The sequence below is a fragment of the Symphalangus syndactylus genome, chromosome 2 (genome assembly GCF_028878055.3).
Source record: "Symphalangus syndactylus isolate Jambi chromosome 2, NHGRI_mSymSyn1-v2.1_pri, whole genome shotgun sequence".
In the NCBI taxonomy this organism is placed as follows: Eukaryota; Metazoa; Chordata; class Mammalia; order Primates; family Hylobatidae; genus Symphalangus; species Symphalangus syndactylus.
Genome location: NC_072424.2, coordinates 3838284 through 3865571, shown reverse-complemented (window position 1 = coordinate 3865571; position 27288 = coordinate 3838284).

Here is a 27288-nt window from a genome sequence, read left to right as displayed (position 1 = left end):
AGAAGCATTGTATGAAACTTCTTTCTGTTCTGTGCATTCAACTAAGAGAGTTGAAACTTACTTTTGATTGAGCCTTTCTGAAACACTCTTTCTGTAGAAAATGCAATTGGACATTCTGAGCGCTAAGAGGCCTATATTGGGAAAAAGAATGTCTACAAATAAAAACTACAGAGAAGAATTGTGTGAAACTTCTTTCTGTTCTGTTTGTTCAACTAAAAGATTTGAACCTTTGTTTTGATTGAGCCGTTCTGAAACACTCTTTCTGTAGAAAATGCAAGAGGAGATTCGGAGCTCTAAGAGGGTAACAGTGGAAAAAAGAATGTCTCCAAATATAAACTACACAGAATCATTCTGTGAAACTTCTTTCTGATCTATGCATTCAGCTAACAGTGTTAAACCATACTTTAGATTGAGCAGATCTGAACACTCTTTCTGTAGAAAATGCAACTGGACATTTGGAGCGCTAAGAGATTAGTAGTGGAAAAAGGAATATATTCAAATATAAACTACACAGAAGCATTCTGTGAAACTTCTTTCTGATCTGAGCATTCAGCTAACAGAGTTAAACCATACTTTTGATTGAGCAGTTTTGAAACACTCTGTCGGTAGAAAATGCAACTGGACATTCGTAGCGCTAAGTGGGTAATAGTGGAAAAAAGAATATGTTCAAATATAAACTACACAGAAGCATTGTATGAAACTTCTTTCTGTTCTGTGCATTCAACTAACAGAGTTGAACCTTACTTTTGATTGAGCCGTTCTGAAACACTCTTTCTGTAGAAACTGCAATTGGACATTCTGAGCGCTAAGAGGCCTATATTGGGAAAAATAATATCTTCAAATAAAAACTACACAGAAGCATTGTGTGAAACTTATTTCTGATATGTTCATTAAGCTAACAGAGTTAAACCATACTTTTGATTGCGCAGTTCTGAACACTCTTTCTGTAGAAAATGCAAGTGGACATTCGGAGCGCTAAGAGGGTAATAGTGGAAAAAGGAATATATTCAAATATAAACTACACAGAAGCATTCTGTGAAACTTCTTTCTGATCTGAGCATTCAGCTAACAGAGTTAAACCATACTTTTGATTGAGCAGTTTTGAAACACTCTGTCTGTAGAAAATGCAACTGGACATTCGTAGCACTAAGTGGGTAATAGTGGAAAAAAGAATATGTTCAAATATAAACTACACAGAAGCATTGTATGAAACTTCTTTCTGTTCTGTGCATTCAACTAACAGAGTTGAACCTTACTTTTGATTGAGCCGTTCTGAAACACTCTTTCTGTAGAAACTGCAATTGGACATTCTGAGCGCTAAGAGGCCTGTATTGGGAAAAAGAATGTCTACAAATAAAAACTACACAGAAGAATTGTGTGAAACTTCTTTCTGTTCTGTTTGTTCAACTAAAAGAGTTGAACCTTAGTTTTGATTGAGCCGTTCTGAAACACTCTTTCTGTAGAAAATGCAAGTGGAGATTCGGAGCGCTAAGAGGGTAATAGTGGAAAAAGGAATGTCTCCAAATATAAACTACACAGAATCATTCTGTGAAACTACTTTCTGATCTGTGCATTCAGCTAACAGAGTTAAACCATACTTTTGATTGAGCAGATCTGAACGCTCTTTCTGTAGAAAATGCAACTGGACATTTGGAGCGCTAAGAGAGTAGTAGTGGAAAAAGGAATATATTCAAATATAAACTACACAGAAGCATTCTGTGAAACTTCTTTCTGATCTGAGCATTCAGCTAACAGAGTTAAACCATACTTTTGATTGAGCAGTTTTGAAACACTCTGTCTGTAGAAAATGCAACTGGACATTCGTAGCGCTAAGTGGGTAATAGTGGAAAATAGAATATGTTCAAATATAAACTACACAGAAGCATTGTATGAAACTTCTTTCTGTTCTGTGCATTCAACTAACAGAGTTGAACCTTACTTTTGATTGAGCCTTTCTGAAACACTCTTTCTGTAGAAACTGCAATTGGACATTCTGAGCGCTAAGAGGCCTCTATTGGGAAAAATAATACCTTCAAATAAAAACTACACAGAAGCATTGTGTGAAACTTATTTCTGATATGTTCATTAAGCTAGCAGAGTTAAACCATACTTTTGATTGCGCAGTTCTGAACACTCTTTCTGTAGAAAATGCAAGTGGACATTCTGAGCGCTAAGAGGGTAATAGTGGAAAAAGGAATATATTCAAATATAAACTACACAGTAGCATTCTGTGAAAATTCTTTCTATTCTGTGCATTCAACTAACAGAGTTGAACCTTACCTTTGATTGAGCCGTTCTGAAACACTCTTTCTGTAGAAACTGCAATTGGACAGGCTAAGCGCTAAGAGGCCTATATTGGGAAAAAGAATATCTTCAAATGAAAACTACACAGATGCATTCTGTGAAACTTATTTCAGATCTGTAAATTCAGTTAAGAGAGATAAAACATATTTTTGATTGAGCAGTTATGAAACACTCTTTTTGTAGAAAATGCAAGTGGAGATTCGGAGCGCTTAGAGGGTAATAGTGGAAAAAGGAATGTCTTAAAATATAAACTACACAGAATCATTCGGTGAAACTTCTTTCTGATCTGTGCATGCAGCTAACAGAGTTAAACCATACTTTTGATTGAGCAGATCTGAACACTCTTTCTGTAGAAAATGCAACTGGACATTTGGAGCGCTAAGGGCGTAGCAGTGGAAAAAGGAATATATTCTAATATAAACTACACAGAAGCATTCTGTGAAACTTCTTTCTGATCTGAGCATTCAGCTAACAGAGTTAAACCATAATTTTGATTGAGCAGTTTTGAAACACTCTGTCTGTAGAAAATGCAACTGGACATTCGTAGCACTAAGTGGGTAATAGTGGAAAAAAGAATATGTTCAAATACAAACTACACAGAAGCATTGTATGAAACTTCTTTCTGTTCTGTGCATTCAACTAACAGAGTTGAACCTTACTTTTGATTGAGCCGTTCTGAAACACTCTTTCTGTAGAAACTGCAATTGGACATTCTGAGCGCTAAGAGGCCTCTATTGGGAAAAAGAATGTCTACAAATAAAAACTACACAGAAGAATTGTGTGAAACTTCTTTCTGTTCTGTTTGTTCAACTAAAAGAGTTGAACCTTAGTTTTGATTGAGCCGTTCTGAAACACTCTTTCTGTAGAAAATGCAATTGGAGATTCGGAGCGCTAAGAGGGTAATAGTGGAAAAAGGAATGTCTCCAAATATAAACTACACAGAATCATTCTGTGAAACTTCTTTCTGATCTGTGCATTCAGCTAACAGAGTTAAACCATACTTTTGATTGAGCAGATCTGAACACTCTTTCTGTAGAAAATGCAACTGGACATTTGGAGCGCTAAGAGAGTAGTAGTGGAAAAAGGAATATATTCAAATATAAACTACACAGAAGCATTCTGTGAAACTTCTTTCTGATCTGAGCATTCAGCTAACAGAGTTAAACCATACTTTTGATTGAGCAGTTTTGAAACACTCTGTCTGTAGAAAATGCAACTGGACCTTCGTAGCGCTAAGTGGGTAATAGTGGAAAAAAGAATATGTTCAAATATAAACTACACAGAAGCATTGTATGAAACTTCTTTCTGTTCTGTGCATTCAACTAACAGAGTTGAACCTTACTTTTGATTGAGCCTTTCTGAAACACTCTTTCTGTAGAAACTGCAATTGGACATTCTGAGCGCTAAGAGGCCTCTATTGGGAAAAATAATATCTTCAAATAAAAACTACACAGAAGCATTGTGTGAAACTTATTTCTGATATGTTCATTAAGCTAACAGAGTTAAACCATACTTTTGATTGCGCAGTTCTGAACACTCTTTCTGTAGAAAATGCAAGTGGACTTTCGGAGCGCTAAGAGGGTAATAGTGGAAAAAGGAATATATTCAAATATAAACTACACAGTAGCATTCTGTGAAAATTCTTTCTGTTCTGTGCATTCAGCTAACAGAGTGGAACCTTACTTTTGATTGAGCCGTTCTGAAACACTATTTCTGTAGAAACTGCAATTGGACATGCTAAGCGCTAAGAGGCCTACATTGCGAAAAAGAATATCTTCAAATAAAAACTACACAGATGCATTCTGTGAAACTTATTTCTGATCTGTAAATTCAGTTAACAGAGATAAAACATATTTTTGATTGAGCAGTTATGAAACACTCTTTTTGTAGAAAATGCAAGTGGAGATTCGGAGCGCTAAGGGGGTAATAGTGGAAAAAGGAATGTCTTCAAATATAAACTACACAGAATCATTCGGTGAAACTTCTTTCTGATCTGTGCATTCAGCTAACAGAGTTAAACCATACTTTTGATTGAGCAGATCTGAACACTCTTTCTGTAGAAAATGCAACTGGACATTTGGAGCGCTAAGAGAGTATTAGTGGAAAAAGGAATATATTCAAATATAAACTACACAGAAGCATTCTGTGAAACTTCTTTCTGATCTGAGCATTCAGCTAACAGAGTTAAACCATACTTTTGATTGAGCAGTTTTGAAACACTCTGTCTGTAGAAAATGCAACTGGACATTCGTAGCGCTAAGTGGGTAATAGTGGAAAAAAGAATATGTTCAAATATAAACTACACAGAAGCATTGTATGAAACTTCTTTCTGTTCTGTGCATTCAACTAACAGAGTTGAACCTTACTTTTGATTGAGCCTTTCTGAAACACTCTTTCTGTAGAAACTGCAATTGGACATTCTGAGCGCTAAGAGGCCTATATGGGGAAAAATAATATCTTCAAATAAAAACTACACAGAAGCATTGTGTGAAACTTATTACTGATATGTTCATTAAGCTAACAGAGTTAAACCATACTTTTGATTGCGCAGTTCTGAACACTCTTTCTGTCGAAACTGCAAATGGAGATTCGGAGCGCTAAGAGGGTAATAGTGGAAAAAGGAATATATTCAAATATAAACTACACAGTAGCATTCTGTGAAAATTCTTTCTGTTCTGTGCATTCAACAAACAGGGTTGAACCTTAATTTTGATTGAGCCGTTCTGAAACACTCTTTCTGTAGAAACTGCAATTGGACAGGCTGAGCGCTAAGAGGCCTATATTGGGAAAAAGAATATCTTCAAATAAAAACTACACAGATGCATTCTGTGAAACTTATTTCTGATCTGTAAATTCAGTTAACAGAGATAAAACATATTTTTGATTGAGCAGTTATGAAACACTCTTTTTGTAGAAAATGCAAGTGGAGATTCGGAGCGCTAAGAGGGTAATAGTGGAAAAAGGAATGTCTTCAAATATAAACTACACAGAATCATTCGGTGAAACTTCTTTCTGATCTGTGCATGCAGCTAACAGAGTTAAACCATACTTTTGATAGAGCAGATCTCAACACACTTTCTGTAGAAAATGCAACTGGACATTTGGAGCGCTAAGAGCCTAGTAGTGGAAAAAGGAATATATTCAAATATAAACTACACAGAAGCATTCTGTGAAACTTCTTTCTGATCTGAGCATTCAGCTAACAGAGTTAAACCATAATTTTGATTGAGCAGTTTTGAAACACTCTGTCTGTAGAAAATGCAACTGGACATTCGTAGCGCTAAGTGGGTAATAGTGGAAAAAAGAATATGTTCAAATATAAACTACAGAGAAGCATTGTATGAAACATCTTTCTGTTCTGTGCATTCAACTAACAGAGTTGAACCTTACTTTTGATTGAGCCTTTCTGAAACACTCTTTCTGTAGAAACTGCAATTGGACATTCTGAGCGCTAAGAGGCCTATATTGGGAAAAATAATGTCTTCAAATAAAAACTACACAGAAGAATTGTGTGAATCTTCTTTCTGTTCTGTTTGATCAACTAAAAGAGTTGAACCTTTGTTTTGATTGAGCCGTTCTGAAACACTCTTTCTGTAGAAAATGCAAGTGGAGATTCGGAGCGCTAAGAGGGTAATAGTGGAAATAGGAATGTCTCCAAATATAAACTACACAGAATCATTCTGTGAAACTTCTTTCTAATCTGTGCATTCAGCTAACAGGGTTAAACCATACTTTTGATTGAGCAGATCTGAACACTCTTTCTGTAGAAAATGCAACTGGACATTTGGAGCGCTAAGAGAGTAGTAGTGGAAAAAGTAATATATTCAAATATAAACTACACAGAAGCATTCTGTGAAACTTCTTTCTGATCTGAGCATTCAGCTAACAGAGTTAAACCATACTTTTGATTGAGCAGTTTTGAAACACTCTGTCTGTAGAAAATGCAACTGGACATTCGTAGCGCTAAGTGGGTAATAGTGGAAAAAAGAATATGTTCAAATATAAACTACACAGAAGCATTGTATGAAACTTCTTTCTGTTCTGTGCATTCAACTAACAGAGTTGAACCTTACTTTTGATTGAGCCTTTCTGAAACACTCTTTCTGTAGAAACTGCAATTGGACATTCTGAGCGCTAAGAGGCCTCTATTGGGAAAAATAATATCTTCAAATAAAAACTACACAGAAGAATTGTGTGAAACTTCTTTCTGTTCTGTTTGTTCAACTAAAAGAGTTGAACCTTAGTTTTGATTGAGCCGTTCTGAAACACTCTTTCTGTAGAAAATGCAAGTGGAAATTCGGAGCGCTAAGAGGGTAATAGTGGAAAAGGAATGTCTCCAAATATAAACTACACAGAATCATTCTGTGAAACTTCTTTCTGATCTGTGCATTCAGCTAAAAGAGTTAAACCACACTTTTGATTGAGCAGATCTGAACACTCTTTCTGTAAAAAATGCAACTGGACATTTGGAGCGCTAAGAGAGTATTAGTGGAAAAAGGAATATATTCAAATATAAACTACACAGAAGCATTCTGTGAAACTTCTTTCTGATCTGAGCATTCAGCTAACAGAGTTAAACCATACTTTTGATTGAGCAGTTTTGAAACACTCTGTCTGTAGAAAATGCAACTGGACATTCGTAGCGCTAAGTGGGTAATAGTGGAAAAAAGAATATGTTCAAATATAAACTACACAGAAGCATTGTATGAAACTTCTTTCTGTTCTGTGCATTCAACTAACAGAGTTGAACCTTACTTTTGATTGAGCCGTTCTGAAACACTCTTTCTGTAGAAACTGCAATTGGACATTCTGAGCGCTAAGAGGCCTCTATTGGGAAAAAGAATGTCTACAAATAAAAACTACACAGAAGAATTGTGTGAAACTTCTTTCTGTTCTGTTTGTTCAACAAAAAGAGTTGAACGTTAGTTTTGATTGAGCCGTTCTGAAACACTCTTTCTGTAGAAAATGCAAGTGGAGATTTGGAGCGCTAAGAGGTTAATAGTGGAAAAAGGAATGTCTCCAAATATAAACTACACAGAATCATTCTGTGAAACTTCTTTCTGATCTGTGCATTCAGCTAAGAGAGTTAAACCATACTTTTGATTGAGCAGATCTTAACACTCTTTCTGTAGAAAATGCAACTGGACATTTGGAGCGCTAAGAGAGTATTAGTGGAAAAAGGAATATATTCAAATATAAACTACACAGAAGCATTCTGTGAAACTTCTTTCTGATCTGAGCATTCAGCTAACAGAGTTAAACCATACTTTTGATTGAGCAGTTTTGAAACACTCTGTCTGTAGAAAATGCAACTGGACATTCGTAGCGCTAAGTGGGTAATAGTGGAAAAAAGAATATGTTCAAATATAAACTACACAGAAGCATTGTATGAAACTTCTTTCTGTTCTGTGCATTCAACTAACAGAGTTGAACCTTACTTTTGATTGAGCCTTTCTGAAACACTCTTTCTGTAGAAACTGCAATTGGACATTCTGAGCGCTAAGAAGCTTATATTGGGAAAAATAATATCTTCAAATAAAAACTACACAGAAGAATTGTGTGAATCTTCTTTCTGTTCTGTTTGTTCAACTAAAAGAGTTGAACCTTTGTTTTGATTGAGCCGTTCTGAAACACTCTTTCTGTAGAAAATGCAAGTGGAGATTCGGAGCGCTAAGAGGGTAATAGTGGAAAAAGGAATGTCTCCAAATATAAACTACACAGAATCATTCTGTGAAACTTCTTTCTGATCTGTGCATTCAGCTAACAGGGTTAAACCATACTTTTGATTGAGCAGATCTGAAAACTCTTTCTGTAGAAAATGCAACTGGACATTTGGAGCGCTAAGAGAGTAGTAGTGGAAAAAGGAATATATTCAAATATAAACTACACAGAAGCATTCTGTGAAACTTCTTTCTGATCTGAGCATTCAGCTAACAGAGTTAAACCATACTTTTGATTGAGCAGTTTTGAAACACTCTGTCTGTAGAAAATGCAACTGGACATTCGTAGCGCTAAGTGGGTAATAGTGGAAAAAAGAATATATTCAAATATAAACTACACAGAAGCATAGTATGAAACTTCTTTCTGTTCTGTGCATTCAATTAACAGAGTTGAACCTTACTTTTGATTGAGCCTTTCTGAAACACTCTTTCTGTAGAAACTGCAATTAGACATTCTGAGCGCTAAGAGGCCTCTATTGGGAAAAATAATATCTTCAAATAAAAACTACACAGAAGCATTGTGTGAAACTTATTTCTGATATGTTCATTAAGCTAACAGAGTTAAACCATACTTTTGATTGCGCAGTTCTGAACACTCTTTCTGTAGAAAATGCAAGTGGACATTCGGAGCGCTAAGAGGGTAATAGTGGAAAAAGGAATATATTCAAATATAAACTACACAGTAGCATTCTGTGAAAATTCTTTCTGTTCTGTGCATTCAACTAACAGAGTTGAACTTTACTTTTGATTGAGCCGTTCTGAAACACTCTTTCTGTAGAAACTGCAATTGGACATGCTAAGCGCTAAGAGGCCTACATTGGGAAAAATAATATCTTCAAATAAAAACTACACAGATGCATTCTGTGAAACTTATTTCCGAACAGTAAATTCAGTTAACAGAGATAAAACATATTTTTGATTGAGCAGTTATGAAACACTCTTTTTGTAGAAAATGCAAGTGGAGATTCGGAGCGCTAAGGGGGTAATAGTGGAAAAAGGAATGTCTTCAAATATAAACTACACAGAATCATTCTGTGAAACTTCTTTCTGATCTGTGCATTCAGCTAACAGAGTTAAACCATACTTTTGATTGAGCAGATCTGAACACTCTTTCTGTAGAAAATGCAACTGGACATTTGGAGCGCTAAGAGCATAGTAGTGGAAAAAGGAATATATTCAAATATAAACTACACAGAAGCATTCTGTGAAACTTCTTTCTGATCTGAGCATTCAGCTAACAGAGTTAAACCATACTTTTGATTGAGCAGTTTTGAAACACTCTGTCTGTAGAAAATGCAACTGGACATTCGTAGCGCTAAGTGGGTAATAGTGGAAAAAAGAATATGTTCAAATATAAACTACACAGAAGCATTGTATGAAACTTCTTTCTGTTCTGTGCATGCATTCAACTAACAGAGTTGAACCTTACTTTTGATTGAGCCGTTCTGAAACACTCTTTCTGTAGAAACTGCTATTGGACATTCTGAGCGCTAAGAGGCCTATATTGGGAAAAAGAATGTCTACAAATAAAAACTACACCGAAGAATTGTGTGAAACTTCTTTCTGTTCTGTTTGTTCAACAAAAAGAGTTGAACCTTAGTTTTGATTGAGCCGTTCTGAAACACTCTTTCTGTAGAAAATCCACGTGGAGATTCGGAGCGCTAAGAGGGTAATAGTGGAAAAGGAATGTCTCCAAATATAAACTACACAGAATCATTCTGTGAAACTTCTTTCTGATCTGTGCATTCAGCTAACAGAGTTAAAACACACTTTTGATTGAGCAGATCTGAACACTCTTTCTGTAGAAAATGCAACTGGACATTTGGAGCGCTAAGAGAGTAGTAGTGGAAAAAGGAATATATTCAAATATAAACTACACAGAAGCATTCTGTGAAACTTCTTTCTGATCTGAGCCTTCAGCTAACAGAGTTAAACCATACTTTTGATTGAGCAGTTTTGAAACACTCTGTCTGTAGAAAATGCAACTGGACATTCGTAGCGCTAAGTGGGTAATAGTGGAAAAAAGAATATATTCAAATATAAACTACACAGAAGCATTGTATGAAACTTCTTTCTCTTCTGTGCATTCAACTAAGAGAGTTGAACCTTACTTTTGATTGAGCCTTTCTGAAACACTCTTTCTGTAGAAATTGCAATTGGACATTCTGAGCGCTAAGAGGCCTATATGGGGAAAAATAATATCTTCAAATAAAAACTACACAGAAGCATTGTGTGAAACTTATTACTGATATGTTCATTAAGCTAACAGAGTTAAACCATACTTTTGATTGCGCAGTTCTGAACACTCTTTCTGTAGAAAATGCAAATGGACATTCGGAGCGCTAAGAGGGTAATAGTGGAAAAAGGAATATATTCAAATATAAACTACACAGTAGCATTCTGTGAAAATTCTTTCTGTTCTGTGCATTAAACTAACAGGGTTGAACCTTACTTTTGATTGAGCCGTTCTGAAACACACTATCTGTAGAAACTGCAATTGGACATTCTGAGCGCTAAGAGGCCTATATTGGGAAAAAGAATGTCTACAAATAAAAACTACACAGAAGAATTGTGTGAAACTTCTTTCTGTTCTGTTTGTTCAACTAAAAGATTTGAACCTTAGTTTTGATTGAGCCGTTCTGTAACAGTCTTTCTGTAGAAAATGCAAGTGGAGATTCGGAGCGCTAAGAGGGTAATAGTGGAAAAAGGAATGTCTCCAAATATTAACTACACAGAATCATTCTGTGAAACTTCTTTCTGATCTGTGCATTCAGCTAACAGAGTTAAACCATACTTTTGATTGAGCAGATCTGAACACTCTTTCTGTAGAAAATGCAACTGGACATTTGGAGCGCTAAGAGAGTAGTAGTGGAAAAAGGAATATATTCAAATATAAACTACACAGAAGCATTCTGTGAAACTTCTTTCTGATCTGAGCATTCAGCTAACAGAGTTAAACCATACTTTTGATTGAGCAGTTTTGAAACACTCTGTCTGTAGAAAATGCAACTGCACATTCGTAGCGCTAATTGGGTAATAGTGGAAAAAAGAATATGTTCAAATATAAACTACACAGAAGCATTGTATGAAATTTCTTTCTGTTCTGTGCATTCAGCTAACAGAGTTGAACCTTACTTTTGATTGAGCCTTTCTGAAACACTCTTTCTGTAGAAACTGCAATTGGACATTCTGAGCGCTAAGAGGCTTCTATTGGGAAAAATAATATCTTCAAATAAAAACTACACAGAAGCATTGTTTGAAACTTATTTCTGATATGTTCATTAAGCTAACAGCATTAAACCATACTTTTGATTGCGCAGTTCTGAACACTCTTTCTGTAGAAAATGCAAGTGGACATTCGGAGCGCTAAGAGGGTAATAGTGGAAAAAGGAATATATTCAAATATAAACTACACAGTAGCATTCTGTGAAAATTCTTTCTGTTCTGTGCATTCAACTAACAGAGTTGAACCTTACTTTTGATTGAGCCGTTCTGAAACACTCTTTCTGTAGAAACTGCAATTGGACATGCTAAGCGCTAAGAGGCCTACATTGGGAAAAAGAATATCTTCAAATAAAAACTACACAGATGCATTCTGTGAAACTTATTTCTGATCTGTAAATTCAGTTAACAGAGATAAAACATATTTTTGATTGGGCAGTTATGAAACACTCTTTTTGTAGAAAATGCAAGTGGAGATTCGGAGCGCTAAGTGGGTAATAGTGGAAAAAGGAATGTCTTCAAATATAAACTACATGGAATCATTCGGTGAAACTTCTTTCTGATCTGTGCATTCAGCTAACAGAGTTAAACCATACTTTTGATTGAGCAGATCTGAACACTCTTTCTGTTGAAAATGCAACTGGACATTTGGAGCGCTAAGAGCGTAGTAGTGGAAAAAGGAATATATTCAAATATAAACGACACAGAAACATTCTGAGAAACATCTTTCTGATCTGAGCATTCAGCTAACAGAGTTAAACCATACTTTTGATTGAGCAGTTTTGAAACACTCTGTCTGTAGAAAATGAAACTGGACATTCGTAGCGCTAAGTGGGTAATAGTGGAAAAAAAGAATATGTTCAGATATAAACTACACAGAAGCATTGTATGAAACTTCTTTCTGTTCTGTGCATTCAACTAACAGAGTTGAACCTTACTTTTGATTGAGCCGTTCTGAAACACTCTTTCTGTAGAAACTGCAATCGGACATGCTAAGCGCTAAGAGGCCTACATTGGGAAAAAGAATATCTTCAAATAAAAACTACACAGATGCATCCTGTGAAACTTATTTCTGATCTGCAAATTCAATTAACAGAGATAAAACATATTTTTGATTGAGCAGTTATGAAACACTCTTTTTGTAGAAAATGCAAGTGGAGATACGGAGCGCTAAGAGGGTAATAGTGGAAAAAGGAATGTTTTCAAATATAAACTACACAGAATCATTCGGTGAAACTTCTTTCTGATCTGTGCATTCAGCTAACAGAGTTAAACCATACTTTTGATTGAGCAGATCTGAACACTCTTTCTGTAGAAAATGCAACTGGACATTTGGAGCGCTAAGAGCGTAGTAGTGGAAAAAGGAATATATTCAAATATAAACTACACAGAAGCATTCTGTGAAACTTCTTTCTGATCTGAGCATTCAGCTAACAGAGTTAAACCATACTTTTGATTGAGCAGTTTTGAAACACTCTGTCTGTAGAAAATGCAACTGGACATTCGTAGCGCTAAGTGGGTAATAGTGGAAAAAAGAATATGTTCAAATATAAACTACACAGAAGCATTGTATGAAACTTCTTTCTGTTCTGTGCATTCAACTAACAGAGTTGAACTTACTTTTGATTGAGCCTTTCTGAAACACTCTTTCTGTAGAAACTGCAATTGGACATTCTGAGCGCTAAGAGGCCTCTATTGGGAAAAATAATATCTTCAAATAAAAACTACACAGAAGCATGGTGTGAAACTTATTTCTGATATGTTCATTAAGCTAACAGAGTTAAACCATACTTTTGATTGCGCAGTTCTGAACACTCTTTCTGTAGAAAATGCAAGTGGACATTCGGAGCGGTAAGAGGGTAATAGTGGAAGAAGGAATATATTCAAATATAAACTACACAGTAGCATTCTGTGAAAATTCTTTCTGTTCTGTGCATTCAACTAACAGAGTTGAACCTTACTTTTGATTGAGCCGTTCTGAAACACTCTTTCTGTAGAAACTGCAATTGGACATGCTAAGCGCTAAGAGGCCTACTATGGGAAAAAGAATATCTTCAAATAAAAACTACACAGATGCATTCTGTGAAACTTATTTCTGATCTGTAAATTCAGTTAACAGAGATAAAACATATTTTTGATTGAGCAGTTATGAAACACTCTTTTTGTAGAAAATGCAAGTGGAGATTCGGAGCGCTAAGAGGGTAATAGTGGAAAAAGGAATGTCTTCAAATATAAACTACACAGAATCATTCGGTGAAACTTCTTTCTGATCTGTGCATTCAGCTAACAGAGTTAAACCATACTTTTGATTGAGCAGATCTGAACACTCTTTCTGTAGAAAATGCAACTGGACATTTGGAGCGCTAAGTGGGTAATAGTGGAAAAAAGAATATGTTCAAATATAAACTACACAGAAGCATTGTATGAAACTTCTTTCTGTTCTGTGAATTCAACTAACAGAGTTGAACCTTACTTTTGATTGTGCCGTTCTGAAACACTCTTTCTGTAGAAACTGCAATTGGACATTCTGAGCGCTAGGAGGCCTATATTGGGAAAAAGAATGTCTACAAATAAAAACTACACAGAAGAATTGTGTGAAACTTCTTTCTGTTCTGTTTGTTCAACTAAAAGAGTTGAAACTTAGTTTTGATTGATCCGTTCTGAAACACACTTTCTGTAGAAAATGCAAGTGGAGATTCGGAGCGCTAAGAGGGTAATAGTGGAAAAAGGAATGTCTCCAAATATAAACTACACAGAATCATTCTGTGAAACTTCTTTCTGATCTGTGCATTCAGCTAACAGAGTTAAACCATACTTTTGATTGAGCAGTTCTGAACTCTCTTTCTGTAGAAAATGCAACTGGACATTTGGAGCGCTAAGAGAGTAGTAGTGGAAAAAGGAATATATTTAAATATAAACTAGACAGAAGCATTCTGTGAAACTTCTTTCTGATCTGAGCATTCAGCTAACAGAGTTAAACCATACTTTTGATTGAGCAGTTTTGAAACACTCTGTCTGTAGAAAATGCAACTGGACATTCGTAGCGCTAAGTGGGTAATAGTGGAAAAAGAATATGTTCAAATATAAACTACACAGAAGCATTGTATGAAACTTCTTTCTGTTCTGTGCATTCAACTAACAGAGTTGAACCTTACTTTTGATTGAGCCTTTCTGAAACACTCTTTCTATAGAAACTGCAATTGGACATTCTGAGCGCTAAGAGGCCTATATTGGGAAAAATAATATCTTCAAATAAAAACTACACAGAAGCATTTTGTGAAACTTATTTCTGATATGTTCATTATGCTAACAGAGTTAAACCATACTTTTGATTGCGCAGTTCTGAACACTCTTTCTGTAGGAAATGCAAGTGGACATTCGGAGCGCTAAGAGGGTAATATTGGAAAAAGGAATATATTCAAATATAAACTACACAGTAGCATTCTGTGAAAATTCTTTCTGTTCTGTGCATTTAACTAACAGAGTTGAACCTTACTTTTGATTGAGCCGTTCTGAAACACTCTTTCTGTAGAAACTGCAATTGGACATGCTAAGCGCTAAGAGGCCTACATTGGGAAAAAGAATATCTTCAAATAAAAACTACACAGATGCATTCTGTGAAACTTATTTCTGATCTGTAAATTCAGTTAACAGAGATAAAACATATTTTTGATTGAGCAGTTATGAAACACTCTTTTTGTAGAAAATGCAAGTGGAGATTCGGAGCGCTAAGTGGGTAATAGTGGAAAAAGGAATGTCTTCAAATATAAACTACATGGAATCATTCGGTGAAACTTCTTTCTGATCTGTGCATTCAGCTAACAGAGTTAAACCATACTTTTGATTGAGCAGATCTGAACACTCTTTCTGTTGAAAATGCAACTGGACATTTGGAGCGCTAAGAGCGTAGTAGTGGAAAAAGGAATATATTCAAATATAAACGACACAGAAGCATTCTGAGAAACATCTTTCTGATCTGAGCATTCAGCTAACAGAGTTAAACCATACTTTTGATTGAGCAGTTTTGAAACACTCTGTCTGTAGAAAATGCAACTGGACATTCGTAGCGCTAAGTGGGTAATAGTGGAAAAAAGAATATGTTCAGATATAAACTACACAGAAGCATTGTATGAAACTTCTTTCTGTTCTGTGCATTCAACTAACAGAGTTGAACCTTACTTTTGATTGAGCCGTTCTGAAACACTCTTTCTGTAGAAACTGCAATCGGACATGCTAAGCGCTAAGAGGCCTACATTGGGAAAAAGAATACCTTCAAATAAAAACTACACAGATGCATCCTGTGAAACTTATTTCTGATCTGCAAATTCAATTAACAGAGATAAAACATATTTTTGATTGAGCAGTTATGAAACACTCTTTTTGTAGAAAATGCAAGTGGAGATACGGAGCGCTAAGAGGGTAATAGTGGAAAAAGGAATGTTTTCAAATATAAACTACACAGAATCATTCGGTGAAACTTCTTTCTGATCTGTGCATTCAGCTAACAGAGTTAAACCATACTTTTGATTGAGCAGATCTGAACACTCTTTCTGTAGAAAATGCAACTGGACATTTGGAGCGCTAAGAGCGTAGTAGTGGAAAAAGGAATATATTCAAATATAAAATACACAGAAGCATTCTGTGAAACTTCTTTCTGATCTGAGCATTCAGCTAACAGAGTTAAACCATACTTTTGATTGAGCAGTTTTGAAACACTCTGTCTGTAGAAAATGCAACTGGACATTCGTAGCGCTAAGTGGGTAATAGTGGAAAAAAGAATATGTTCAAATATAAACTACACAGAAGCATTGTATGAAACTTCTTTCTGTTCTGTGCATTCAACTAACAGAGTTGAACCTTACTTTTGATTGAGCCTTTCTGAAACACTCTTTCTGTAGAAACTGCAATTGGACATTCTGAGCGCTAAGAGGCCTATATTGGGAAAAATAATATCTTCAAATAAAAACTACACAGAAGCATGGTGTGAAACTTATTTCTGATATGTTCATTAAGCTAACAGAGTTAAACCATACTTTTGATTGCGCAGTTCTGAACACTCTTTCTGTAGAAAATGCAAGTGGACATTCGGAGCGGTAAGAGGGTAATAGTGGAAGAAGGAATATATTCAAATATAAACTACACAGTAGCATTCTGTGAAAATTCTTTCTGTTCTGTGCATTCAACTAACAGAGTTGAACCTTACTTTTGATTGAGCCGTTCTGAAACACTCTTTCTGTAGAAACTGCAATTGGACATGCTAAGCGCTAAGAGGCCTACTATGGGAAAAAGAATATCTTCAAATAAAAACTACACAGATGCATTCTGTGAAACTTATTTCTGATCTGTAAATTCAGTTAACAGAGATAAAACATATTTTTGATTGAGCAGTTATGAAACACTCTTTTTGTAGAAAATGCAAGTGGAGATTCGGAGCGCTAAGAGGGTAATAGTGGAAAAAGGAATGTCTTCAAATATAAACTACACAGAATCATTCGGTGAAACTTCTTTCTGATCTGTGCATTCAGCTAACAGAGTTAAACCATACTTTTGATTGAGCAGATCTGAACACTCTTTCTGTAGAAAATGCAACTGGACATTTGGAGCGCTAAGAGCGTAGTAGTGGAAAAAGGAATATATTCAAATATAAACTACACAGAAGCATTCTGTGAAACTTCTTTCTGATCTGAGCATTCAGCTAACAGAGTTAAACCATACTTTTGATTGAGCAGTTTTGAATCACTCTGTCTGTAGAAAATGCAACTGGACCTTCGTAGCGCTAAGTGGGTAATAGTGGAAAAAAAAATATGTTCAAATATAAACTACACAGAAGCATTGTATGAAACTTCTTTCTGTTCTGTGCATTCAACTAACAGAGTTGAACCTTACTTTGATTGAGCCTTTCTGAAACACTCTTTCTGTAGAAACTGCAATTGGACATTCTGAGCGCTAAGAGGCTTATATTGGGAAAAATAATATCTTCCAATAAAAACTACACAGAAGCATTGTGTGAAACTTATTTCTGATATGTTCATTAAGCTAACAGAGTTAAACCATACTTTTGATTGCGCAGTTCGGAACACTCTTTCTGTAGAAAATGCAAGTGGACATTCGGACCGCTAAGAGGGTAATAGTGGAAAAAGGAATATATTCAAATATAAACTACACAGTAGCATTCTGTGAAAATTCTTTCTGTTCTGTGCATTCAACTAACAGAGTTGAACCTTACTTTTGATTGAACCGTTCTGAAACACTCTTTCTGTAGAAACTGCAATTGGACATGCTAAGCGCTAAGAGGCCTACATTGGGAAAAAGAATATCTTCAAATAAAAACTACACAGATGCATTCTGTGAAACTTATTTCTGATCTGTAAATTCAGTTAACAGAGCTAAAACATATTTTTGATTGACCAGTTATGAAACACTCTTTTTGTAAAAAATGCAAGTGGAGATTCGGAGCGCTAAGAGGGTAATAGTGGAAAAAGTAATGTCTTCAAATATAAACTATACAGAATCATTCGGTGAAACTTCTTTCTGATCTGTGCATTCAGCTAACAGAGTTAAACCATACTTTTGATTGAGCAGATCTGAACACTCTTTCTGTAGAAAATGCAACTGGACATTTGGAGCGCTAAGTGGGTAATAGTGGAAAAAAGAATATGTTCAAATATAAACTACACAGAAGCATTGTATGAAACTTCTTTCTGTTCTGTGAATTCAACTAACAGAGTTGAACCTTACTTTTGATTGAGCCGTTCTGAAACACTCTTTCTGTAGAAACTGCAATTGGACATTCTGAGCGCTAAGAGGCCTATATTGGGAAAAAGAATGTCTACAAATAAAAACTACACAGAAGAATTGTGTGAAACTTCTTTCTGTTCTGTTTGTTCAACTAAAAGAGTTGAACCTTAGTTTTGATTGATCCGTTCTGAAACACACTTTCTGTAGAAAATGCAAGTGGAGATTCGGAGCGCTAAGAGGGTAATAGTGGAAAAAGGAATGTCTCCAAATATAAACTACACAGAATCATTCTGTGAAACTTCTTTCTGATCTGTGCATTCAGCTAACAGAGTTAAACCATACTTTTGATTGAGCAGTTCTGAACTCTCTTTCTGTAGAAAATGCAACTGGACATTTGGAGCGCTAAGAGAGTAGTAGTGGAAAAAGGAATATATTTAAATATAAACTAGACAGAAGCATTCTGTGAAACTTCTTTCTGATCTGAGCATTCAGCTAACAGAGTTAAACCATACTTTTGATTGAGCAGTTTTGAAACACTCTGTCTGTAGAAAATGCAACTGGACATTCGTAGCGCTAAGTGGGTAATAGTGGAAAAAAGAATATGTTCAAATATAAACTACACAGAAGCATTGTATGAAACTTCTTTCTGTTCTGTGCATTCAACTAACAGAGTTGAACCTTACTTTTGATTGAGCCTTTCTGAAACACTCTTTCTATAGAAACTGCAATTGGACATTCTGAGCGCTAAGAGGCCTATATTGGGAAAAAAAATATCTTCAAATAAAAACTTCACAGAAGCATTTTGTGAAACTTATTTCTGATATGTTCATTATGCTAACAGAGTTAAACCATACTTTTGATTGCGCAGTTCTGAACACTCTTTCTGTAGGAAATGCAAGTGGACATTCGGAGCGCTAAGAGGGTAATATTGGAAAAAGGAATATATTCAAATATAAACTACACAGTAGCATTCTGTGAAAATTCTTTCTGTTCTGTGCATTTAACTATCAGAGTTGAACCTTACTTTTGATTGAGCCGTTCTGAAACACTCTTTCTGTAGAAACTGCAATTGGACATGCTAAGCGCTAAGAGGCCTACATTGGGAAAAAGAATATCTTCAAATAAAAACTACACAGATGCATTCTGTGAAACTTATTTCTGATCTGTAAATTCAGTTAACAGAGATAAAACATATTTTTGATTGAGCAGTTATGAAACACTCTTTTTGTAGAAAATGCAAGTGGAGATTCGGAGCGCTAAGTGGGTAATAGTGGAAAAAGGAATGTCTTCAAATATAAACTACACAGAATCATTCGGTGAAACTTCTTTCTGATCTGTGCATTCAGCTAACAGAGTTAAACCATACTTTTGATTGAGCAGATCTGAACACTCTTTCTGTAGAAAATGCAACTGGACATTTGGAGCGCTAAGAGCGTAGGAGTGGAAAAAGGAATATATTCAAATATAAACGACACAGAAGCATTCTGTGAAACTTCTTTCTGATCTGAGCATTCAGCTAACAGAGTTAAACCATACTTTTGATTGAGCAGTTTTGAAACACTCTGTTTGTAGAAAATGCAACTAGACATTCGTAGCGCTAAGTGGGTAATAGTGGAAAAAAGAATATGTTCAAATATAAACTACACAGAAGCATTGTATGAAACTTCTTTCTGTTCTGTGCATTCAACTAACAGAGTTGAACCTTACTTTTGATTGAGCCGTTCTGAAACACTCTTTCTGTAGAAACTGCAATTGGACATTCTGAGCGCTAAGAGGCCTATATTGGGAAAAAGAATGTCTACAAATAAAAACTACACAGAAGAATTGTGTGAAACATCTTTCTGTTCTGTTTGTTCAACTAAAAGTGTTGAACCTTAGTTTTGATTGAGCCGTTCTGAAACACTCTTTCTGTAGAAAATGCAAGTGGAGATTCGGAGCGCTAAGAGGGTAATAGTGGAAAAAGGAATGTCTCCAAATATAAACTACACAGAATCATTCTGTGAAACTTCTTTCTGATCTGTGCATTCAGCTAACAGAGTTAAACCATACTTTTGATTGAGCAGATCTGAACACTCTTTCTGCAGAAAATGCAACTGGACATTTGGAGCGCTAAGAGAGTAGTAGTGGAAAAAGGAATATATTCAAATATAAACTACACAGAAGAATTCTGTGAAACTTCTTTCTGATCTGAGCATTCAGCTAACAGAGTTAAACCATACTTTTGATTGAGCAGTTTTGAAACACTCTGTCTGTAGAAAATGCAACTGGGCATTCGTAGCGCTAAGTGGGTAATAGTGGAAAAAAGAACATGTTCAAATATAAACTACACAGAAGCATTGTATGAAACTTCTTTCTGATCTGTGCATTCAACTAACAGAGTTGAACCTTACTTTTGATTGAGCCTTTCTGAAACACTCTTTCTGTAGAAAATGCAATTGGACATTCTGAGCGCTAAGAGGCCTATATTGCGAAAAATAATATCTTCAAATAAAAACTACACAGAAGCATTGTGTGAAACTTATTTCTGATATGTTCATTAAGCTAACAGAGTTAAACCATACTTTTGATTGCGCAGTTCTGAACACTCTTTCTGTAGAAAATGCAAGTGGACATTCTGAGCGCTAAGAGGGTAATAGTGGAAAAAGGAATATATTCAAATATAAACTACACAGTAGCATTCTGTGAAAATTCTTTCTGTTCTGTGCATTCAACTAACAGAGTTGAACCTTACTTTTGATTGAGCCGTTCTGAAACACTCTTTCTGTAGAAACTGCAATTGGACATGCTAAGCGCTAAGAGGCCTACATTGCGAAAAATAATAAATTCAAATAAAAACTACACAGATGCATTCTGTGAAACATATTTCTGATCTGTAAATTCAGTTAACAGAGATAAAACTTATTTTTGATTGAGCAGTTATGAAACACTCTTTTTGTAGAAAATGCAAGTGGAGATTCGGAGCGCTAAGAGGGTAATAGTGGAAAAAGGAATGTCTTCAAATATAAACTACACAGAATCATTCGGTGAAACTTCTTTCTGATCTGTGCATTCAGCTAACAGAGTTAAACCATACTTTTGATTGAGCAGATCTGAACACTCTCTCTGCAGAAAATGCAACTGGACATTTGGAGCGCTAAGAGAGTAGTAGTGGAAAAAGGAATATATTCAAATATAAACTACACAGAAGAATTCTGTGAAACTTCTTTCTGATCTGAGCATTCAGCTAACAGAGTTAAACCATACTTTTGATTGAGCAGTTTTGAAACACTCTGTCTGTAGAAAATGCAACTGGGCATTCGTAGCGCTAAGTGGGTAATAGTGGAAAAAAGAACATGTTCAAATATAAACTACACAGAAGCATTGTATGAAACTTCTTTCTGTTCTGTGCATTCAACTAAAAGAGTTGAACCTTACTTTTGATTGAGCCTTTCTGAAACACTCTTTCTGTAGAAAATGCAATTGGACATTCTGAGCGCTAAGAGGCCTATATTGCGAAAAATAATATCTTCAAATAAAAACTACACAGAAGCATTGTGTGAAACTTATTTCTGATATGTTCATTAAGCTAACAGAGTTAAACCATACTTTTGATTGCGCAGTTCTGAACACTCTTTCTGTAGAAAATACAAGTGGACATTCTGAGCGCTAAGAGGGTAATAGTGGAAAAAGGAATATATTCAAATATAAACTACACAGTAGCATTCTGTGAAAATTCTTTCTGTTCTGTGCATTCAACTAACAGAGTTGAACCTTACTTTTGATTGAGCCGTTCTGAAACACTCTTTCTGTAGAAACTGCAATTGGACATGCTAAGCGCTAAGAGGCCTACATTGCGAAAAAGAATAAATTCAAATAAAAACTACACAGATGCATTCTGTGAAACTTATTTCTGATCTGTAAATTCAGTTAACAGAGATAAAACTTATTTTTGATTGAGCAGTTATGAAACACTCTTTTTGTAGAAAATGCAAGTGGAGATTCGGAGCGCTAAGAGGGTAATAGTGGAAAAAGGAGTGTCTTCAAATATAAACTACACGGAATCATTCGGTGAAACTTCTTTCTGATCTGTGCATTCAGCTAACAGAGTTAAACTATACTTTTGATTGAGCAGATCTGAACACTCTTTCTGTTGAAAATGCAACTGGACATTTGGAGCGCTAAGAGCGTAGTAGTGGAAAAAGGAATATATTCAAATATAAACTACACAGAAGCATTCTGTGAAACTTCTTTCTGATCTGAGCATTCAGCTAACAGAGTTAAACCATACTTTTCATTGAGCAGATCTGAACACTCTTTCTGTAGAAAATGCAACTGGACATTTGGAGCGCTAAGAGAGTAGTAGTGGAAAAAGGAATATATTCAAATATAAACTACACAGAAGCATTCTGTGAAACTTCTTTCTGATCTGAGCATTCAGCTAACAGAGTTAAACCATACTTTTCATTGAGCAGTTTTGAAACACTCTGTCTGTAGAAAATGCAACTGGACATTCGTAGCGCTAAGTGGGTAATAGTGGAAAAAAGAATATGTTCAAATATAAACTACACAGAAGCATTGTATGAAACTTCTTTCTGTTCTGTGCATTCAACTAACAGAGTTGAACCTTACTTTTGATTGAGCCTTTCTGAAACACTCTTTCTGTAGAAACTGCAATTGGACATTCTGAGCCCAAAGAGGCCTATATTGGGAAAAATAATATCTTCAAATAAAAACTACACAGAAGCATTGTGTGAAACTTATTTCTGATATGTTCATTAAGCTAACAGAGTTAAACCATACTTTTGATTGCGCAGTTCTGAACACTCTTTCTGTAGAAAATGCAAGTGGACATTCGGAGCGCTAAGAGGGTAATAGTGGAAAAAGGAATATATTCAAATATAAACTACACAGTAGCATTCTGTGAAAATTCTTTCTGTTCTGTGCATTCAACTAACAGTGTTGAACCTTACTTTTGATTGAGCCTTTCTGAAACACTCTTTCTGTAGAAACTGCAATTGGACATGCTAAGCGCTAAGAGGCCTACATTGGGAAAAAGAATATCTTCAAATAAAAACTACACAGATGCATTCTGTGAAACTTATTTCTGATCTGTAAATTCAGTTAACAGAGATAATACATATTTTTGATTGAGCAGTTATGAAACAGTCTTTTTGTAGAAAATGCAAGTGGAGATTCGGAGCGCTAAGAGGGTAATAGTGGAAAAAGGAATGTTTTCAAATATAAACTACACAGAATCATTCGGTGAAACTTCTTTCTGATCTGTGCATTCAGCTAACAGAGTTAAACCATACTTTTGATTGAGCAGATCTGAACACTCTTTCTGTAGAAAATGCAACTGGACATTTGGAGCGCTAAGAGAGTAGAAGTGGAAAAAGGAATATATTCAAATATAAACTACACAGAAGCATTCTGTGAAACTTCTTTCTGATCTGAGCATTCAGCTAACAGAGTTAAACCATACTTTTGATTGAGCAGTTTTCAAACACTCTGTCTGTAGAAAATGCAACTGGACATTCGTAGCGCTAAGTGGGTAATAGTGGAAAAAAGAATATGTTCAAATATAAACTACACAGAAGCATTGTATGAAACTTCTTTCTGTTCTGTGCATTCAACTAACAGAGTTGAACCTTACTTTTGATTGAGCCTTTCTGAAACACTCTTTCTGTAGAAACTGCAATTGGACATTCTGAGCGCTAAGAGGCCTATATTGGGAAAAATAATATCTTCAAATAAAAACTACCCAGAAGCATTGTGTGAAACTTATTTCTGATATGTTCATTAAGCTAACAGAGTTAAACCATACTTTTGATTGCGCAGTTCTGAACACTCTTTCTGTAGAAAATGCAAGTGGACATTCGGAGCGCTAAGAGGGTAATAGTGGAAAAAGGAATATATTCAAATATAAACTACACAGTAGCATTCTGTGAAAATTCTTTCTGTTCTGTGCATTCAACTAACAGAGTTGAACCCTACTTTGGATTGAGCCGTTCTGAAACACTCTTTCTGTAGAAACTGCAATTGGACATGCTAAGCGCTAAGAGGCCTACATTGGGATAAAGAATATCTTCAAATAAAAATTACACAGATGCATTCTGTGAAACTTATTTCTGATCTGTAAATTCAGTTAACAGAGATAAAACACATTTTTGATTGAGCAGTTATGAAACACTCTTTTTGTAGAAAATGCAAGTGGAGATTCGGAGCGCTAAGAGGGTAATAGTGGAAAAAGGAATGTCTTCAAATATAAACTACACGGAATCATTCGGTGAAACTTCTTTCTGATCTGTGCATTCAGTTAACAGAGTTAAACCATACTTTTGATTGAGGAGATCTGAACACTCTTTCTGTAGAAAATGCAACTGGACATTTGGAGCGCTAAGAGCATAGTAGTGGAAAAAGGAATATATTCAAATATAAACTACACAGAAGCATTCTGTGAAACTTCTTTCTGATCTGAGCATTCAGCTAACAGAGTTAAACCATACTTTTGATTGAGCAGTTTTGAAACACTCTGTCTGTAGAAAATGCAACTGGACATTCGTAGCGCTAAGTGGGTAATAGTGGAAAAAAGAATATGTTCAAATATAAACTACACAGAAGCATTGTATGAAACTTCTTTCTGTTCTGTGCATTCAACTAACAGAGTTGAACCTTACTTTTGATTGAGCCGTTCTGAAACACTCTTTCTGTAGAAACTGCAATTGGACATTCTGAGCGCTAAGAGGCCTATATTGGGAAAAAGAATGTCTACAAATAAAAACTACACAGAAGAATTGTGTGAAACTTCTTTCTGTTCTGTTTGTTCAACTAAAAGAGTTGAACCTTAGTTTTGATTGAGCCGTTCTGAAACACTCTTTCTGTAGAAAATGCAAGTGGAGATTCGGAGCGCTAAGAGGGTAATAGTGGAAAAAGGAATGTCTCCAAATATAAACTACACAGAATCATTCTGTGAAACTTCTTTCTGATCTGTGCATTCAGCTAACAGAGTTAAACCATACTTTTGATTGAGCAGATCTGAACTCTCTTTCTGTAGAAAATGCAACTGGACATTTGGAGCGCTAAGAGAGTAGTAGTGGAAAAAGGAATGTATTCAAATATAAACTACACAGAAGCATTCTGTGAATCTTCTTTCTGATCTGAGCATTCAGCTAACAGAGTTAAACCATACTTTTGATTGAGCAGTTTTGAAACACTCTGTAGAAAATGCAACTGGACATTCGTAGCGCTAAGTGGGTAATAGTGGAAAAAAGAATATGTTCAAATATAAACTACACAGAAGCATTGTATGAAACTTCTTTCTGTTCTGTGCATTCAACTAACAGAGTTGAACCTTACTTTTGATTGAGCCTTTCTGAAACACTCTTTCTGTAGAAACTGCAATTGGACATTCTGAGCCCTAAGAGGCCTATATAGGGAAAAATAATATCTTCAAATAAAAACTACACAGAAGCATTGTGTGAAACTTATTTCTGGTATGTTCATTAAGCTAACAGAGTTAAACCATACTTTTGATTGCGCAGTTCTGAACACTCTTTCTGTAGAAAATGCAAGTGGACATTCGGAGCGCTAAGAGGGTAATAGTGGAAAAAGGAATATATTCAAATATAAACTACACAGTAGCATTCTGTGAAAATTCTTTCTGTTCTGTGCATTCAACTAACAGTGTTGAACCTTACTTTTGATTGAGCCTTTCTGAAACACTCTTTCTGTAGAAACTGCAATTGGACATTCTGAGCCCTAAGAGGCCTATATTGGGAAAAATAATATCTTCAAATAAAAACTACACAGAAGCATTGTGTGAAACTTATTTCTGATATGTTCATTAAGCTAACAGAGTTAAACCATACTTTTGATTGCGCAGTTCTGAACACTCTTTCTGTAGAAAATGAAAGTGGACATTCGGAGCACTAAGAGGGTAATAGGGGAAAAAGGAATATATTCAAATATAAACTACACAGTAGCATTCTGTGAAAATTCTTTCTGTTCTGTGCATTCAACTAACAGAGTTGAACCCTACTTTGGATTGAGCCGTTCTGAAACACTCTTTCTGTAGAAACTGCAATTGGACATGCTAAGCGCTAAGAGGCCTACATTGGGAAAAAGAATATCTTCAAATAAAAACTACACAGATGCATTCTGTGAAACTTATTTCTGATCTGTAAATTCAGTTAACACAGATAAAACATATTTTTCATTGAGCAGTTATGAAACACTCTTTTTGTAGAAAATGCAAGTGGAGATTCGGAGCGCTAACAGGGTAATAGTGGAAAAAGGAATGTCTTCAAATATAAACTACACAGAATCATTCGGTGAAACTTCTTTCTGATCTGTGCATTCAGCTAACAGATTTAAACCATACTTTTGATTGAGCAGATCGAACACTCTTTCTGTAGAAAATGCAACTGGACATTTGGAGCGCTAAGAGCGTAGTAGTGGAAAAAGGAATATATTCAAATATAAACTACACAGAAGCATTCTGTGAAACTTCTTTCTGATCTGAGCATTCAGCTAACAGAGTTAAACCATACTTTTGATTGAGCAGTTTTGAAACACTCTGTCTTTAGAAAATGCAACTGGACATTCGTAGCGCTAAGTGGGTAATAGTGGAAAAAAGAATATGTTCAAATATAAACTACACAGAAGCATTGTATGAAACTTCTTTCTGTTCTGTGCATTCAACTAACAGAGTTGAACCTTACTTTTGATTGAGCCGTTCTGAAACACTCTTTCTGTAGAAACTGCAATTGGACATTCTGAGCGCTAAGAGGCCTATATTGGGAAAAAGAATGTCTACAAATAAAAACTACACAGAAGAATTGTGTGAAACTTATTTCTGTTCTGTTTGTTCAACTAAAAGAGTTGAACCTTAGTTTTGATTGAGCCGTTCTGAAACACTCTTTCTGTAGAAAATGCAAGTGGAGATTCGGAGCGCTAAGAGGGTAATAGTGGAAAAAGGAATGTCTCCAAATATAAACTACACAGAATCATTCTGTGAAACTTCTTTCTGATCTGTGCATTCAGCTAACAGAGTTAAACCACACTTTTGATTGAGCAGATCTGAACTCTCTTTCTGTAGAAAATGCAACTGGACATTTGGAGCGCTAAGAGAGTAGTAGTGGAAAAAGGAATGTATTCAAATATAAACTACACAGAAGCATTCTGTGAATCTTCTTTCTGATCTGAGCATTCAGCTAACAGAGTTAAACCATACTTTTGATTGAGCAGTTTTGAAACACTCTGTAGAAAATGCAACTGGACATTCGTAGCGCTAAGTGGGTAATAGTGGAAAAAAGAATATGTTCAA